The sequence below is a fragment of the Cavia porcellus genome, unplaced genomic scaffold, assembly GCF_034190915.1.
Source record: "Cavia porcellus strain 051 isolate PalLab524CR breed Dunkin Hartley unplaced genomic scaffold, mCavPor4.1 scaffold_6, whole genome shotgun sequence".
NCBI lineage: Eukaryota > Metazoa > Chordata > Mammalia > Rodentia > Caviidae > Cavia > Cavia porcellus.
The window spans coordinates 12249673-12267538 of record NW_026947489.1 but is presented as its reverse complement, the minus strand read 5'-3'; positions in this window follow the sequence as shown (position 1 = coordinate 12267538).

Genomic DNA, 17866 nt, shown 5'->3' with positions numbered 1-17866 from the left:
CAACATATTGACTTGTATTTCCATAATACTGGCAAATATAATCATATATACATATTACATATGATAGATATATATCACAGATATGTACAGGACACAAATTATTATGCACCATGAATCCAGGAGGGTTTCTAAAAACATTCTCTGATAAAAGGAAACAAGGCTCCTTGCAGATATTGTTGATCCTAGGACTAGGGCAAGAAATTTGCAAGATGATCCTTAGATGTCCTATAGTTCCAGAAAATAAGGAAGAGCTAAGAAACTAACCAAACCCAGTCAACCAAATGAATAAACAAAATGGCCATGCAAAGATAGGTATGTTTAAGGTCTGATGGGGAAATAGTTCACAACAGCCTACATAAGAACAATTTGGTGGTGGTGATGATGATGATGATGATAATAAAATTTACATTGGGCTATAATTTAAATTATAAAATAAGCACCCTTAAATCAATACTGATATAAACAAACAAGTAAATGAACACGCATTACAACAAGACATCCTGTGCAGAATTCAGAATATGCTAATTTTCATAGGTGAAATACTCTTAACAAGAGGAAAAATAACCATCTATCCTTAAATATGAGCTTTCACAGTGACTTTTTTCCAAAGAGCGTGAGGATCAAAGAGAGCATGGGAGGGGAAATTCACAAGGGAGACACCTGACAAAAGCTTCACTGAAGTTAACCTCAGCAGTGAGATACATATTGATAATATACGGGCTGGATGGGCATAGATTTGAGTGGCCCTTTACCTATGGCCTTCCGTACAAAAGTACAGAATCCTAGAGTCTCCATGGAAAAACATCAGATGGCCACCATAGAATATCTGACCAGTATGCAACAATGTCACGCCATCAAAAATGAAGAGATTTCATAATCTGTAACAGCCAAAAAAAGCCAAAGGAAACATAACAACTACAAGGAATACGGTATTCTGGATGGAATTCTGGAATAGAAAATAAAACATATTAATAAAACCCAAGGAAATGTAATAAACTCTGGAATTCAAGTAGTGGCATATGAATGTTTGTTCTTTAAATTGAACAAAAGTATCATAATGTGCATGTTGTTAATAATAAGGGAAGCTATGTGCAAGCTACATGGAAACTTTTGTTATCTTCTCAGTTTTCCATAAATAAAGGATACTTTTAAATGCCAATTTTAAAATGTTACATCCTCAAACCCAGCTCTATGAGGAGCACAAATACACATTTCGAATGTGTGGTAGACCATTACGCAGGGATGCTCTGTGGGGACCACATCAGGTTGTTCAAGTCCAAACTCATCTTTGAGGATAGCATCATGCAGGCATAATGACTCCTACATCTGTACCATAGGGAGCATACCATTGTTTTATGAGTAAGCCACTGGACATGGGACCACCAATATTCACTTCTCCTTGTCTCTACTTATTCTATAGTTTACTAGGATTCTTCAGTTTTTATTTAATATCTGGAAATCAGTTGCCATATAGGTAGCCTATTTCTACCATGACTTTAATATGGACCTCATTTTTAATTGTCACTTTTGTGTATTTGTTTAGATAATTACACTTTGTAAGATCTCAATAATCCCTTCTGTTATTAATTCCAATATATCTCAGAGCCCTGCTAACGTTACTAGTGCCCAATTCCTATCATGTGATCTAAAAAATTGGAAAGTGGTTCTGTGTGTTAGATGACAGTTACAAAGGCTCAGGTTGACCTCTGGGTTCCTTTGTAATAGATCCTCAATTTTCTCCCTAATCTGTCTTCCACTTTTTTACACAAAGCACGTCAGCCTCACCTTTGCTGTATCACACAGGTGTCTCATTAGTTGCCCTGCATCCCCAGAGCCTGTAAAGATCTGAATGTGTGGCGACTCTGTGCCAATCTTGTCATGCGTGCAGTGTGCATTCCTGTTCCGAAGCAAAGACAGAGGGTCAGAAGAAAAACTTCTCACCGCCTACAGATCTTCCCGTCTACTGGTTCTCATCCCTCTCCCCTACTCTCCCTAATTTTGGCTTTCAAAGTCTAACTCACCATTCACCATCTACTCAGAGATACACACAGAAGAACAGAGTGGGTACTAGGATAAAGTAGATCTGTTTTTAAATTCTACCTGGGGCTTTTAATATTTTATAAAACCAGATAACTTTCTAAGCATCTCATTGTTCGTCTGTGAAAAAGGAATTTGGTGTGAAAAGAGAATTTCATAAAGATGAAACAAGGCATTTAACATGGGCTCATTGAACACAAAAATTCTTCATGTTTTATTTAAAATTTTCTATTTTTATAGTCAGATTCTTATAGGAAATCTCGTCCATGGTCTCCCAATCTCTTATAAGTTGAGTCTTTATAGACTTTGTTTGGGCACTGCTTTTTAGGTTCCCCCTTTTGCCTATGTTTGTTTGTATTGTTGTATGATATTGGGCAATAACCCAACCTCTGTATGCCATCATTTCCTTCTCCGTGTAATGAGGATACTAACAGAACCTCTCTTAGAAGTTTCTTTGAAGATTAAATGCATTTTGTACATATACCACAGCTCTTAGAATGGTATGTGGCATACAGTAAGTGCTAGCTATGTGTATGCAGTTATTCTGACTATTACTATCATCTCAGCTGATGGGTGCATACTGAGGCTTACTTGCTTTTTATATTTCTTGCAGTGACCTGAGAAAAATTCTATGTATACAATTGGTGCTCATCAAGAGCCAGCTCAAGTGCAGTCTCATGGAGCTTTTCTTAATGGACACAGACTCTCTAATGAGCAAAATGTGAATCTATGCAGCCAACAGCCAAGGCCACAAGCAATGAATGTGCAGAACACATGAGAAAGAAGACATGTTGCAGAAGGGGTCACACATAAAGAAGAGAATCGAAGGGGTGCTGCTGACCGGAGCAAAAATACTCTGAATGAATTGTATTAAATAACGCAGCCATTCTTAGTGTCTGATGAATAAATGAATAATCCTAATGTAACTTCACGCATATCCAAAGATACTTTCATCTACCAAGTGAGTTATTAATACTGTTATGCAACAAACTGATTCCAAACAATAACCATTACACAAACCCCAAAATTGTAAATACAAGAAAAATCTTCACGTGGAGTATGACTTGATTTTAATTCATAGCATAGATATTCTTCTAAATTAACTGATTGAATAACATAGGGAGGAGATGCTAGGATATTTTGGAAACAGCGTAGTTTTCACATTATTCCAACCATAAACATCAAATAAAACAGCTAAGCATCAATTTGTGATAATTTTTCTACTATGTAATGTGATCTGACGTGAACAATCCAGTAGTGTTACAATGAACCTTTGATTTTATACCTTTCTCTTTGGTCTTTTGTCTGTGACCCTGGAACATGAATTAAAAACCTGCAACAAAACTATAATAACTATATTGATTACAAATAATGAACATGTATGTTAGTTTATAAAAGACAATGCATTTCTTGGCATCTGGAATTCTGTATACACACTTGTGTTTGTCAAATTTAGTGAGTCATTAACATGTTCCAAATTCAGAGGAAAAAAAAAAAACAAATTTCCTCAAACCATTTAGGAAGTAGCCCAATATGGTACCGCTTTTAGAATACCTGAAGTAGGTGACATGAATAACCCTTCACTTCTCTCTGGAAAACCTTCTCACTACCTGCAAATATTCTTGTTTAATTTTATTGGCTTGACCTGGTCTCTCATAAAACTTTCTTCTGTGATCTCTCAATATAATATTAATCCTGGAGATGCCCAGAAAGGAAAAGGAAATCCTCCTAGCTTCCACTTAAATGCCAAAAAGTACCACAAAGTACATATGTTTATTGTCCCCCTAAACCCAATGCAGCCATAGCACACATCGGTCAGGAGCAGGATGGGTGACACCAGTTGATATCACTGGTGGAGACATCACATTTGTCATTTACGTTGCCATGGAATCTGTCCAGGCATCATCCCCTTCGCAAGTCAGCCCCCCAGTCCCTCCGCGCTGCATGCAGACATGTGGGACCAGTAAGCAGTTCACTGACACCTTGTCAGAAGGAAAAGCTGCGCCAATCCAGCTCACCTAGAGGGCTTTGAGAGAGGATTGCATCCGATAACCAAATTCCAGGGCTATTAGAAGCATGGTCATTTTTGTGAGTAATTGTGTCTGTTTTAAGATATCTGTAGGACTGGTTTTAGAGTCTGAATTTATTTGTAATTCCACAGTTTTATTTTTTATCTTTCCTGCCCCACTGGTTCTACAAATGTGTAGAAGAAAGAGGCTGCTGTAGGTATTGTGGAGAATTGTAGTAGCCAAAGTTAGCCCACCACATCCGGGGTTTCACCATTAGCCCACCTCCAGGATCAAAATATGGCACCACATGATAAGCACCTGGGAGGAGACCTGGTCGTGGAGGCATCATTTTGTCTTGAAAGGGAGCCTACCTACCTTCCCAGGACAGGTAATCAGAGAAGAAGGTAAAGAGAGCCAGTGAGCAATTTCCCTCTTTCTGTTCCTTCCTCCTTCCCCAATCCCCACTCCCACTCCATCTCCTGGTGGCAGCCTGGGCCACGTTTGTTGCTCGCAGCAGAAAGACTCAAACGCTTTCCTGATCTGACTGTTTTCAAACAAGCTGGGCTCCTGCGAGCCTTACCAGCTGTGACTAATAGCAAAGAGAAGGGAAGAAGAAGCTCCCCGGCCGCAGGCTTCAGACAGGCAGGCTCTGGGGGAAACAAGAGAAAGCCATTAACTAACCACAGTGTTATCTTGATTCTCTCTGAGAAACGAGCCAGGGACGCCTAATGAACTAGCCTTAACGTTTCAAACTGAATGTGCCTCTGGGAACTCTACCAGAACAAACAGTGTGACAGATCAATGCTTGGTTCCTATATCAAGAGGAAAGGTTATTTGCTCCTCTAAGGAATTAGGGGATTAGTATATCTCTATGATACACTTTCTCTCCTTTTACGATTTAACTTTTCTTAGTATGTTAAGGAATAAGCGGTGGAAAGTGGTAGGATGAGGTACCTAGAGGTAGAGGCATTATTTACAGATACTGATTTAAAAGTTCATTTAAGAGGGGAGATAGTTCCGTAAGATGAAATAATATTTCTTTTGGTGCTTTCAAGATCACAACTCAGGTTTTTTCTGCTGCTGCTCCATGCAGGTTGGATATTTCAGATAAAACCATGTAGCCTTCAATTTCTGACCCTCAGACTGAGATACGGGTCAAGAAGCAGGAAGATCTTAGCTTTTCAGTTCCAAAAACCTCACGTGGCTACTAGCCAGAGATTTGCAAGCAGTGAATAGGTTTCTTAGCCAAATCCTGCAAACTGTTCATTTTCTGAAGGGCTTAACAGCATCAGTTATCATTTCAAAGATTTTCCTGATATGAAGTGATGTAAAACATCAAATTCTTATCTCACGGGTTAACAATGACTGAGATTGAAGTGTGCTTTACAACTGTCACCAGTGAAGGTAAGTGAGGGGGATGCTAAATGTATCATTATAGGAAACCAGTTTTGAAGTCCCCAATTAAAACAAAGACAAATAGAAATAAGGGAAGAAATGGTTTCTATCAATGCCCCAGTGCAGGAAGCCCTTGTTCAGGTCAGATTCACACATGAATCTTGCTTATGTTCATTCTAACAGAGGATTTTTATATCACTTAAGTTGCAGAGATCTTTTTTGGAAGAGGGATGCATTGTTTCAACTAGCAGAACATTTTGGTTATGATAACTTGGCTAAGCTATTATTCTCCTGGACTTTACTTTCCCTAGATCCTTAAGTGCTCCTGTGGAGTAACTGTAACAGCTGATTTCCTTAAATGTAAGAGGGCGCTGGGTGAGAAGGACTTACCCTGAACACAGCTCCTTTCTATCTCTCATCTGTCACCATGTCTGCCTGTTGGTAAAGCTAGTTATTGAGCAGTAGTTAAGATTTCTGTGAAAATAGGCAGTTACGAATGTTTAAAGTTCTGTGAAAATTTACTCTTTCAAAGATAAAGAATGTATACTATGATCCAACAAATCACATTTCAATAATTTTTCTAAGGACGTGGTCAGGAACTTATGCACAACTTTACCTAGAGGAACGTTTATTTTAAAAGTAGTGATGTTAATACATGCTTTTCTAAACTGACTACTGTCTCCCTCCTGTCGGAGAATCACTGTTTTACACTTTCAGTTTTCTTGCATTTAATAAAGGAACTGCTAAGCAAATCAGTCCTCCATTAAATGGGAAATTTAGGTGATTTTCATTTGGATTATTACCCCACATTAGTCTACCACAGATACAGTAATCAAATACTGTAGTCTGAGTGTATTGATAAATAGAGGATTCTTATAGTTATGGAAAGTAGGCAGTATGAAATGTTGGAGCTAGGTCTAGGTCTCTGGTGATTGTTTTGTTTTGTTTTGTTTTGTTTTGTTTTGCCATCTGGCTGTGTGTTCGTACAATCACTTTTTTGGGGTAAGATCGAGGAGACCAAGAAAGAAACAGAATCACAGAGAGAATGTCAGTTCTGCAGAGCCTTCTGGCATCTGTTCCTATAAGAACATCAGTCCCATTGGGCCAGGGTCCCATCCTTCTGATCTCATTTAACCTTTATTAGTGTACTTTGTTGGAAGCCCTGTCACTAACTACAGGTACATTGGGGATTCAGGTTTCATCACATGAATTTTCAACCAGTATTCAGTGTATTACCCAGCTTTCCCAATGCTGAGTGCAATTATGATCACACTCAATAGAGAAGAAGAATGGTTCAATGTGGACCATGTTTTAAGGAGACTGTTTGTGGTCAGGTGTCTTCATGAACAAAATATTCCAGAAAGGTGGGGTAATGAAGGGACCAGGTACCAGGCACACATCTCAGAGCCACACCTCCATTATACACTCAGATACTTATAGAAGTGTGCTCCACCAGTTTCTGGACAATAAGCCAGTACACCACAACAGAACATTCAGTCTACAGCAGAGCATTTCCTACTTAGTGGAAGATTTCATCAATGAGATATTCTGATGTAAGTATTTCAAAGACATTTTATTGAATCTCAAATATGATCGTCAATTTAGATCTAAAACTGTTCTCACCAGTAGCCCGATGAGAGTGTTCTTTACTGCCTGTTGCAATACTGTAAAAAGACCTAGATTTTACCCTTAACTAGCTGCATGATGAGATGTAAGTCCTATGACCTTTCTGTAACTTGTTTTCTACATCTTTAAAAACAAGGGATTAAGCCCAACTTTTTCTTGAATTTCTCTTACCTCTAAATTTCACATGTCTGTGATTATTTCTTAAATCTTGGCATTCTCACACCCTTTATACAATTGTCAAAAGCACAATGTCATACAAATGTCAGGAACTATGAGGTGGTAAATAACATTTTTACAAGATTCACAGTTATAAAGTTGTATGCAAGATAATTTATGCAAGTGTACTTATGTTATCACTGGGTTCATTTATATTAATCCTTATAGATTTTTGTTTTATTCAGCAGAAGAAAATATATAGAATTCATTTTATTTCAATCCCTAAGGTTGGAAGCCAATGGCATGAAATATAACTCAAGTTTAAAGAAGAAATTGGATCCATATTTGGAATTTCAGCAAGACTAGGAACAAGAAGGTGCATTCCAAGAATATAAAGTAATTCACTTTTATGGGTGTAATATTAGAAAACATATTTCAAAATCTGAGTCTTATTAATAATCTTTATACTAATATTTACTACCCAGCAATTTCCTCTATCTGTGCCATAAAACAATGACATTTTATCTGATATGTTCCAAGTGCCAACTATATAAACAAATCAATAAGAACATAAAACTAAAAAGTGAAAAGTATAAATATCAGATTTTATTTCAACAGGTCTTGAAAAATATTAAAAGTTAGAGGTTATCAACTTTGATTTGAATCTGGTATTCTACATTCAGCTAGATTTATAAAGGTATGAGCCATTTATGACAACAGTAGAGAAGCTGAAGTGACCAGCCTCAGAAGTTTATAGTTCAATAGTGGGTGAGATCATCCCTGAAGTCGAGACTAAAAAACATACCAAGATTTTTAATGACCAAAGTTTCTGTTCAAATATTAGTGCTTCAATAGATAATTTAGAAGATACTCATTAAACAGTTGCCATTAATATACCCCACTGGGCATAGATGACTCAGTTCTGCATGGCTTTTTGGAATTGGCTTCTCAAGAAGTATTTTAAAATCTTTAAAAATCTCTTTTGGACCCTAGTTCACATTGCATCTCATTATGAGCCTGTTTGCAGTCAAAGATCTAGTCCCAGCATGCACTATGTCAGATCTTATGTATTTATAAATTACACTACATAAACTATTTTCAGATAGCAAGAATTAGAATTAAGGAGAACAGAAATATAACACCTCTTATAGGGGAAATAAATTAGTTTTAAGCACAAGGAAACATCTAGAAACATACCTTCAAGATAAGGCTTTGCACAAAGTAAGTTTTATCTGGACAGTTATTTAGAGAAATGAGGCTGTGTAGATAACCATTTTGGACAGGCCTAACCTAAGGTAGAATAATCTCTAATTCAATTATCTGATTAATGCTCTACATAGTTTCCTGTTTTCATACACAATTGACAGCTGCCTTCTTGATTTAAGAGTGGATAAAAATGGTTCCGTATTTCACAATGACCCTGTGAAGTGGAGACTGGATTCAGATACCCTTCACTTTAAGCCAGCTGTGCCATGTTGGGGGGATGGCTTTTGCCAGTTCATGCCAGGGCCGTTGTCTTATCTGACCAAGAGTGAAATTCACATCCCTCATTGAGACACCCACTGCCACCCAACATAAATTATGTCCAATCTTTCTTTGTAACATAATTCTATTTCTATTTTTATCTTTGACAGTTATTGCTAGTTGAAATCTAAAATTTTACTCTGTTGTTGCTAAACTGCTTTTGTTTTCTGTTGGTGCATATTCAAGTGTAAACTTTGTGAAACCAAAGCTCTTTTCTACCTTACCTCTGTTTCCAATATCTTGAATACCTGGTATATAGTAGGGTTTCGGTATGTATTTGTTACAGGAATATTGAAAGAACCAATGCAAGAATTATGAATGACATAGAGTAGACTCATCTCCCCTTTGGGAATGGCATCACCTACCTCAGAACTGTTACCAACACATGAGCAAAATCCAGTTTTAAATTATTTGTGTATATTGTGTCCAGGAACTATACTCATTTCTTCCTTTCCTGTGTTTACTTCCTGATTGCAATTAATGAGAGAAATGAAAGTTCTCATGAGTTGAACCTTTGACATCTCCCTCACTTTTCCTTAATGTGAAAAAGGCTAAATACATCTCCAGGAAATAGCTATGCCTGGCAGTCCTTTGATTCCCAACAACCTTCCACCCGCCTGCTACCCACAAAACAATCATTTGGATCTGTGATTTTATGTTCTTTAGTGTATGTGTTATTTCACTTGGTTGGCCTGCTTATAAGAGAGAAGTACCTCTTTAGTTTGTGCTTACGTGTTTTGTTTTTCCTTTGTCTCCCCTCCTTCCTTCCTTTCTTTCTTTTTTGGTTTTTCCTAAGAGAAGATAATCAGGTTCTCATGTTACTACTAAGTGTTCTAGCAATGGAAAAAGGTTACCACAGGAGGTCATTGCTGTGTGGATGAACTTGTAGACACTGACATATCAAAGAGCATCTAAGGGAAATATTATAGGGGCCATCAAGGCCGTTTCAAATTTCCTGATCGCATATATTAAAACAGGATAAGCTCCAATTACTCAAGTGCTTGGTTCAGTATAATGGAGAACCGGACCTGCATGTGGATTCTGATCTCTGCAGGCAGTCAAGCGTCTACCAAAATATGAAAATAAAGTTAACTGCTTACACTTGGAAGAAAGAAGAGCTAAGGAACTAGGCTATATCATTTGAGGCAAGAGAAAAGAGAAGCAAGTATTCAGTATAGGTTTGTAGCTTTTCACGGAATACAGCAGGGACCTGAAATGCAAGGCTTCAGATTTCCTTTTCCTGGTGGTAAGTCAGATAAGGCACGGTAACTTAGACTTAATGGTTTTAAACCTTTCTCTCTGTGACCATAAAGTGACCATTTACAAATTGGAATGTGTTACTGACCTAAGATCCAGTTGCTCCTGGACCTGTGAATGCAAGTAGGACTTCCATCTAAAACGACAGCCGACTCACGCACAAAGTTTTTCACCGTCTGCACGAGAAGAGTTGTACCCAGAGACAGCTGCTTACAACAGCTGTCTACTTCCACAGCCATCTTAGGGGAGAATGATTAATGAACTCACTTGGGCAGTGAGGAGCCCAGTTCACTGATCCATAGTTACGGCACAGGTATTGATGTGAAACTAATGAGAAATTTGATGCTCAAATTTGAATGTTTATTCCAATTACCAACCAGCAGATCCAAATCTTTTTAAGACTTCAAGCATTAACCTTTTGTTAGAAATGAACAGTGTCAAACTGTTTTTTTTGTTTTGTTTTGTTTTGTTTTGTTTTTTTTCCTGTGTGCTAAAATTTGCAGACCAAAGTGCTTGGAGTCCCCTTTGACAAATGATATTCCTCCTATGCAGGCAGTCTTCTTTAAATTTCACATTCCTCTTTTAGCCAAGGAAGGAAGGAAAGAAGGAAGTACCTGTCGTGAGCATGTCTCACGGGCAGCTGCTTAGCACTGAGCACGCAGATGTGATGAGGATCCCTTCCCAAACCAAATTAATCTTACCCTCCACTAGAAAAGTCTCATCTTCTTTATGCGCATCAGACACTACCTCAGTTTTTATACACGAGCTCAACTCTCATCTTGCATGAGAGATATCTACTAGTTTGACTTTACCCCTGAGAAAGTGCAAAGAAAAACTAAAAAAAAAAAAAAAAAGAAAAGAAAAGTAAAAGATTGACATACAAGACTGAAAGAATACAAACTGCAAACAAGGTTGCAAACAACTTGCAGTAAATATATTTCAAATCAATATATACATACATTAAATATCTGTGCTGTCTCTGTCTTGCACACACAATAGATACTGTTAAATAAAGCTCTTTTTTTTTATACTAGCCATGACAAGACTGATGTTCTGCCTTCAACATGGAGACGTGGGCAGCATATCCAGGAGAGGTGCAATCCATTTACCACTCCTGAGAGTGGGCTCAGGATTGTTGCTCTCCTCCTCCTCAGCTCTGCTCGCTTGTTCAGGTCTTTCTTATGGGTGAGGCCTTTCTGGACCACTAAATAGAAACAGCCCATCCCCTGCGGATCCTAGCATTCTCCCCTCATTTCTCTCAGTTTCACTTACATTTCACTCACTTACGTGTTTATTTGTCTCTCTACACCTAATACAGCGCGTGAGTCCCACAAGAAAAAAATAAAATAAAAGACCTTCATTTGCTTCCTTTTGAATCCATAGCAACTAGATGGGGGCCTACCTCACAGCTGATGCTCAAATGCATGAAGAAATGAAGGCATAATCCTGTAATATTATTACTTTGGATGTCCTGTGGGAAAATACTTGAACCAATTGTATGTATCCCTTGATCCCTTGAATACAGAAATAGTGCAAGAGGCCAACTGTGTGTGTGTGTGTGTGTGTGTGTGTGTGTGTGTGTGTGTGTGTGTGTCTGTGTGTGTGTGTGTATGTAGGAACCCAGGGCAACTGCACTGAGGTGTATCCTTAGATTTTTACTTTTTTTTGAGGCAGGGTTCCCATAAATCACTAGGTTGCCTAGACATGGCTTGATCTTACAGTCATTCTTCCTCAGCTTCCCAAAATGCTGAGATTACAGGTATATAGTCAAGGTTTTCTTAGGGTTAATCATAAAAATGCATAAGGAGAAAATTTGAGAGGATTCATGAATCATGCAGAAGATAGACACTTCTGAAGTTTCTTCCAAGTATACAGAGACATACTGCCATCGTTAGAGATTATTTATTGTTTCATTAAAGCCACTGAGCACTGCCCACGAACTCAAGAAAGGTGGTAAAACCCAAGCCAGTGATTCTTCTGGTGATAATGCTAAAAATATGCCATTTATGTTAGCCCCTAGTAATGGAAGCATAGGCAAGACTTTGGCATATACTTGCCACTGAGTGATTGGGGTTATCACAGTACAATCTATATACTCAAGGTAAGGATTCTTTCAAAGTGGAGAGAAGTACTTCAGATTATTAGAATCTATCTTCTGCATGATGTCATTTGGAAAATGGGAAACTTACTGCTTGAAATGGAGCTGCGATGTGCAGAAAGAGTTAAGTGTTCTTCCAGAGGAGCCTGAGTCTAAGCCAGGATATGGCATTAAGCACAGAGAAAATTGGGATGAATAATCCCTTTAGACTCTTTAAGGTGCTGAGCTGACATTTTGATATGCTGCAAGTTGGCAAGTCAACGTTTCATCGTTTATCTTCAAATTCCACATTTTAAAGTCTTATTTCCCTCTTCCAAAAAAGACTATACCTGCAACTACCTTAAGCAATACTTAACACAAAATTGGGTATCCTTTCTGTTAGTTCAGTAAAGAAATAATGTAATATCCCAAATATTGTGGAAAAAGCAATTCCATTTCTGCTTAAAAGTCACCTCTTAAATTTCATAATAGCTATAGAATTTGGTAAGGGCAATAAATTAGGGGTAGATAAGACATAAAGTGTTACAGAGTTAGCATTATTGAGAATGAATTTAATATACAGTTGAAAAATGAGTTCTAAAATCAGCTGGGGCTATTTTATGAGCTTTGATTATAGATGTCAAAATACAATTATTTTTCTATTTTAATCAGACAGCCTACTGAGAATGTTTCCCTGCTAGGACTTCCAAATTTAATTGAAGAATTTTCAAATCTAACGAGTGCGTTGTGATAGCAAGAGGAAGATAAACCAGTGCGGGGTTAGCCGTGAGAAATGGGTCTGAAGGTTTTTGTATATGTGATAGTCATAGTACAGAATCAGCAAAATCACTTTATAAGTTGGCTGCACTCCTTTCCTTCCTTTAGCTGGGAAATACGTAGTTATCCAGAAAGCCTTTCCTATTCCTCACCTAGATTTCTTCTTTTCCACATTTGCCTCACTCCCCATGCACCTCTTAACTGCAATCCTTTGCAGCCTGCGAGTGCCACAGCTGCTGGGCTGTGTCTGGCATACTTAAGTATGTTCAAGGGATGAAATAAAGTAGGCTCTCACAAAATACATGCTAAAGGAAGACAAGAGACATGACTCTGCTTTACCATGTTCCCAAAACAATGTCCCTATAGCCTGTACCCCATGACCCAGATGGTTGAAACACATGTTCCAAACCATGACTTGGTATGATCCAACAAAGCTCTAATTTCCTCCAACCCAGTGTTTTTCTTGTAGAAACAGAATATAACAAAAATTCCCAGCATCATGCATAGTGCCTGAGATCTATTCTGCAATGGTCCAAGAACTGCTTGATAGAATATGTGTGCTTCGCCTTTAACTCTTAAGAGACTGAAAAACAACACAATTATCTCCATTTGCAAACAGCAAATATTTGGAATTGTGCTGGAACTTGGCTTCTTCAAAATCTTGCAGGCAAAATCTGTGTCGCATGGTGATTTTACCAACTCAGCTCCTCAAGTAAACTGTAAGCAGCCAATGGTGCAGTGCATAGCAACAGACCACAGCCCTTTGCAAGTGCAACGGAGAGAATTTTCCACCAGTAATAACAAAAACATAACTTGATACCACTTTTTGTGCCCAAATTTTCCTGAATCAGATAGTGATAGAAAGACATCTTCAGGAACAGCCTTTACCTAGAGAACTGTCTATTATATACGGAAGTGTAAATACTATTTTATGTACTTGGTTCCTTCAAAACAATAGGACACAATTCAAGTTGAAAAATTTGACTATGCAACACCACCAATTTTTTGTGCCTGAGACATGGTTTCCTACTGAAAGCGAGGGTGCTCTTATTCCTATTTCTTATTTTTCTTCTGCCTTCTGTATGTGTGTGTGTGTGTGTGTGTGTGTGTGTGTGTGTGTACTGTTTACAGATTTGAAAGGCTTCCTTCGCTTTTGTAGCGTACACACACACACACACACACACACACACTTGAAATAAAGTGCCTGATCCCTGCTTTGGTTTTCACTCTTCTGCTGGGTCAGGGGTCTCTCTCAGAGGAGTTTCCCTGCACACCAGCACTCATGCGGAACCTGTTTGCTAGCGTGCAGCCTGCACACTTGAAAGGGAGCACCATAGAGATGGGCTGCCCTGCTGCCCTTGCAAGCAAAAGGGAACCCTGTAGGGAGTACCTGGAAGGTCTGTTTCTTCTGTTGGTCACATCATGGTTGTTCACTTCAGTGGCTCTGCTTTAGCCGTGTTCTTGTATTCTTTACTGACCGTTGGAAGAGGTGATTGTTTTTTTACCTCAGCTTCAGAGGCATTAAACCCTTTACCTTGACTTCTCTTAGAAAGCAAAACTATCAGAGGAAGAAAAAGGAGGAGGAGAGGAAGATATAACAAAGCACTGGATGCTCTCATCACATGGGTAATTATTCTGTTCACAAATGCAGGAGGCAGGGAGCTGTGTGCTGGCTGCTTGGATGATTCCTGTTCACAGTGCATTTGGCCTTGTTTTCAAGTGTGGGAAGATTTTACATTGCTATAAATTTCTCACTTTGTAGGTCATGAAATGTGGTCATCAAACATATTCTTTCTGAAAATCAGGTCTTCTGAGAGCAACGCTCCCCTAACTTTTCAACTACAGATACATCTAAAAAATGAATAAACCTAATACTCTTTGCACACTATAGAACTAACATGTTTACTGTAAGAGTAATGCTAATGTTTTTAATAAATTTGTCTTTATTCTCATGACAAATATATATATTTAATACCATTTTTATCTGATTTTAATAGCTCTATCACAGCTGCAATGATATTTCCTAGAAACTTCAGAAGATGAACTATTAACCTTAGACAAAAGATCCAATATCTAACATTTCAGATTGGATAATTAGAGGGCACATTTCCTTTCCATGTGGCAGAGAGATGAGTTAAGTTTTGAAAGAAAAGCTTTCTATTTGAGCTCTGTGAACAAAGGCAAGTTTGTATACTCTGGGGCAGGCCCAGGGGATTTCTGCTAGGACAGATGAAATGATTGTGTTGAAATCCACCTACATCTGCAGGCCCTTTGTCCAGCTTATGCATCCTCCCGGGGTTTCTCCTTTTGCCTGGGAAAAAGTCGGGCAGTGGTCAAGCAGAGGAGGATCAAATGAAGCAAGGACGAATCTCTCCACCAACCTCCAGGACCTCCAGTGCAATAAAAATAGTCCAAGCATGGGAGGAACGTGCTTAGACAATTGTGAGATGCTGTTGTTATTGTAGTTATAATATCTGAGCCTTTAAGACATCTTTATACTGACTTTGCCGTAGCTTTACTCCCCTCTGGAAAAAGTAATCTGAGATGTGAGTTAGTAACCCATCTACCTGCATGTTGTGAAATAAGACAGGCACAATAAAACTGTACAATCTATTTTTTCTAGACTCTGATAGAAGTTGCTATTTGCAAAACTCGCTCAATTCAGAAACTACTATAGTCATACATTACACTCGAGTGCTTTGAAATTTTTTAAATTTGGTACTCAATGCATGTAGACAGGAAGGTTTTGCCTGGTAATCCTTGTTTTTTGGTACCTGGTGCCCAAGCTCATGACTTGCTAGCCTTTCCAGCCAAAAAGAATTGGGTTGGTAGCTGTCATTTTTGGTACTAATAGTGCTTCTTGAAATCACTTAATGACAAGTAGCAGGATATCATTGTGCATCACATCTAAAATGAACTGATGATGATTTAGAAGGGAAATCACAAGTATACGCACACACGTGACATCACAATTCATTTTGCACATGACTTGAAAAATCCTTGGCCCTAAGGATGAAGAGGTGTACTGCATCTTACACACAACTTCAGTAAGAGCATACTGTGACACAGGCTGAAGATATGATTCGTGATTTATAGTGCCATGGAAGAATTATTGGGCTAACTTGCTCAAAGCAGGAACAAACTTGAAGCCATCTAGCTTAATAAATAAATTATGCTTAACATGGCAAAACAATGTTTTCAAACCCTGAAAACCCAGTCCACATGAATTTGTCTTTGGATCTGGTTAGACGCCAAGATAAATCTTCAGCTAACAGACTTATTCTTCAAATTTACAGTAACATCTGGCCAATTTTAACTTGTGGCTCAAGGTTTAAACCATGGAAAATCCTGTGGTTCCTGTAATTTCCACCAGGAAACCATGAGCAGCAGAGTGACATGTGAGTGAAATATGTTCGGGAGTGTTTATTTTTATTTTCAAGTTGGACTTGAGCTTGGGTCCTATACATGGAATAAGGTGGCATACTTAGTTGTATACAGAGCTCAAGAAGAGGAAATGTTAAAGTTTTCTTTGTTTAATGAAAAATGTTCTTTTGTGATTGGTACAATTTTAGTGGCTGGGAGAGAGGAAGCAGAGAGCAGATGGAGGGTGATTCCTGACTTCACCCCAAGGCCAGTCTTCACTGGTAAGAGCCAGCACTTTCTCAGCAGGTTTGTGTCTATGCTACGTTTGGGCCACATGCTCTGAACTTGGCATTGTTACTTCCCTTTATAGGACAGAGTAAGTCCTATAAAAGTGCATGACTTCTCTTCAGAGACAGAGGTGCCCAAGGGGCTTAAAGTGTCCCCTGCTAACCTTTCTGTCCCTAGTTTTGCTGTGCCCATCTCAGAACTTGGAAACCCCTGTGATTTAGGCAGGAGACTAAGCACAGGGCCTGCTCCACCGGAAGTCACCATCCCCCACACCATTAGCTCTGATGTTACACCTTATCGCTAAGCAGGCTTCTTTGCAACAGTTTGCTCTCAAGGTTGGTGGCCTCCAGTCAGGGCTTATCTTTAAGTTACTTCTCGGGAACAGGGCCAGATCAATACTGTATTCCTTCAGACCTCTCTAAACCCAGCGGGGAAGGCAATCACCGTGGTGCAGTTCCCTGCACCTTCTGGAGCAGATCAATATTCTGACAGCGTGGAGCTTTGTTCCTTCCCCAGCTTTAAGATGTTCCACATGCTCTACATGTTTGCTTAAAGGCTCGCTTTCTCTTCTCCCATATGACAGCACTGTCTGGTCCTGATCTTCCTAATGCTATCGCTGTAATTGCCTTGACATGGAATAATAGCACAAACCCGGTGTGGGGGGCTTTGAGGTATTGCATCTTTTCTGAACATCTCCATTAGTAAAGAGTGTAGATTTGCCTTTAATATGCAGCTAAAGCTTGAATGTGAACTTGCACTTATTTATACTGGTTTGCAGAACCTACTGAGATGATTTTACCTGTGGGAATCATATAGGAGACTGTTTCAGGGTAGAGGAAGATGTAAACTCCTAAGCGGAGGAATATTAGCTTAAACTTTATGTGGCTTGAAGCCCATTATAGTTACCCCATACTGCCACAGCAATTGTCTTCCAAGGGCCTTGTGCCTTATTTACTTTGTAAGTGATGCTGGGTAAAATGAAATATTTATCGGACTGCTGTCAGCCAACATTCCATTAAGTAGTAAACCCTATAAACACTTAGCAAATCCCATTTTTTCCAATTCTTTGTTTTTGTTGCTGCTAAACAAAGTTATTATTTTAAACTGAATCTTTACCATATCTGGTTCTTCTGTTTCTCTCTCATGCTTCCTAGCCCAACCCCTCAAGAAAAATGAAGCTTATTTTACAATATAGCTGTAGATTCCAAACTACAGGGATGCTCAAGTCATGTGTGTGTGTGTGTGTGTGTGTGTGTGTGTAGCATTTGCAGGAAAATTTTCTTGTACACTTTAAATCAAATTTAGTATTGTAATACTGTATTTTTAGGGAGTAATGACAAGAAAAAGACTGTACATC